This window comes from Gekko japonicus, unplaced genomic scaffold, assembly GCF_001447785.1.
Source record: "Gekko japonicus isolate JY-2015 unplaced genomic scaffold, Gekko_japonicus_V1.1 scaffold4254, whole genome shotgun sequence".
Lineage (NCBI taxonomy): Eukaryota > Metazoa > Chordata > Lepidosauria > Squamata > Gekkonidae > Gekko > Gekko japonicus.
The window spans coordinates 69,394-71,824 of NW_015174975.1; positions in this window are offsets into that span (position 1 = coordinate 69,394).

The window sequence follows — 2,431 nt, forward strand, 5'->3', positions numbered from 1 at the left end:
CTGATCCTGGAAGGGGTTGAGGACGTGTCAGGCAGTGTTCCCTCTAAGCTGAGTCAGCGTGAGCTAGCTCACAGTTCTTTAGCCTCAAGCTCACACATTTTTTGTCTTCGCTCAGCAGGGGTCATTTCCTGCAGGAACGCACAGGAGCGGAGCTCCAGCAGTAAAGAGCCCAGGGGGCAGAGGCACATGCAACAAGCCCCACCCCCTGCTTCCAGCAGCCCTCAGTCAGAGCAAGAAGCGGCCAGGTAAGCTGCAGAGCCGCTCCCCCAGTCCAAAACAGTCCAGTGGCACCTTTAAGACCAAGTTTTATTCAGGTACAAGCTCTCCCTCCTCTGTGAAGGCAGAGCTGCACGTCCCCCCCCCCCCAATAGCTAGCAATCCAAAACAGTCCAGTGGAGCCTGAGCGGTGGGTGTTGCCTTCTGACACACTTCCGGTGATGTCAGGGGGTGTGGCATATGCAAATAAGCTATGCCAATGAGCTCCTGCACCTCTTTTTCTATGAAATGACCCCTGTCGCTCGGGAAGGAGGGCTCCAGAGCAAACTGAGTTATGCAGCGGCCAAATCGCTTGCTCACAACTTTAATGCTGGTAGCTCACAAAGTAGAATTTTTGCTCATGAGACTCCACAGCTTAGAGGGAAGCATTGGTTGCAGCCAGTGTTCCCTCTAAGCTGAGTTAGTGTGAGCTAGCTCACAGTACTTTAGCCTCCGGCTCGCACATTTTTTGTCTTAGCTCGGGAATGATGGCTCCAGCGCAAATTCATTTATGCCATAGCCAAATCGCTGGCTCACAACTTTAATGCCGGTAGCTCACAAAGTAGGATTTTTGCTCACAAGACTCCACAGCTTAGAGGGAGCATTGGTCAGGCTGCCTCTCAAGGGCAGCGTTTTTGTCGTCTCAGACTGGCAGCGGCTCTCTCAGCCGCTACGTCACCAGAGAGGCTGCCCGGGATTGGAATAGGGACCTTCTGCCTGTACCTGATCTGCATGTCCTCACTCCCCTTCTACAGGTGATCCTACAGTCCCTCTGAGCATGTGCAAAGTGCCCTTCCCGGGGTCATGTTCCCTCTCTGATAGGTTAAGAGGTTCACAGAGGTCATAGCTTCTAGAGACAGGGCATTATTTCTTCGTATGAACTCATCCTCTAGCTCAGTGATGGCGAATCTTTTAGAGACCGAGTGCCCAAACTGTGACTCAAAACCCACTTATTTATCGCAAAGTGCCAACACGGCAATCTAACCTGAATACTGAGGTTTTACTTTAGAAAAAACAACTCCTACATTAACTTAAGAGGATCCAAACAAAGTAAGGAAAGCAATCCCAAATGCTTTCATTGACTTAAAATTATTTGGCAGAGAATTCGACACTTTAATGATGGTCTGGGCCTGACTGGGGCGATGGCACGCGTGCCCACAGAGAGGGCTCTGAGTGCCACCTCTGGCACCTGTGCCGTAGGTTTGCCACCACTGCTATAGCCCTTAACCACCACCACCCCATCCCAGTCCAGGCACACAATCTCATATATGAAAAATTTATCTTTTATTCCAACAGGACAGAAATAGGCCTAATCCTGTAATGGGCCTGAAGCCCAGGATGAGGTCCCCTGGCCACAGTAGCGTGTGCCATTCCCCCTGCCCCCCCCCCGTTTGAAGACGAAGAGGAGGCGATTGGATTTATACCTCGCCCTTCACTACCCAAAGGAGTCTCAGAGCAGCTGATAATCTCCTTTCCCTTCCCCCTCCCCACAACAAACACCCTGTGAGGGAGGTGGGGCTGAGAGAGCTCTCCCGAGGACTGCCCTTGAGACAACGGCTCTGAGAGAACTTGTGACTGACCCAAGGTCACACCAGCAGCTGCATGTGGAGCAGGTGGAGGAGGAGGAGAAGAGATTAGATGTATACCCCGCTCTTCACTACCCGAAAAAGTCTCAGAGGGGCTGACAATCTCCTTTCCCTTCCCCTCCCCACAACAGACACCCTGAGGGGTAGGTGGGGCTGAGTGAGCTTTTTTGAAGACTGCCCCTGAGAGAACAGCTCTGAGAGAACTTGTGGCTGTCCCAAGGTCACATCGGCAGCTGCATGTGGAGGAGTGGGGAATCAAACCCGGTTCTCCCAGATTAGAGTCCGTGCTCTTAACCACTGCACCAGACTGGCTTGCTCAAACCTCTTTCTGCCCCAGGAGGCGCCACCCAGAGACCTCCTGCTGCCCCACTGAATGCCCAGCGAGACAGTCCAGTGGTCTGATTCTGCATGAGGAAGATTCCTCTGCCTTGCAGGGACACGAGAATGAGTCCAGTTGTGAGGGACAGAAGCCAGGGGCTTTTAATGAGTGAGAGGAGTCCAGGTGAAACTCCTTTTCCTCCCTTGGGATGATGTCTTCCCGTCCTGGAAGTCTGACAGATGCCAAGGGAAGGGGAGGACCCCTGCGCTGG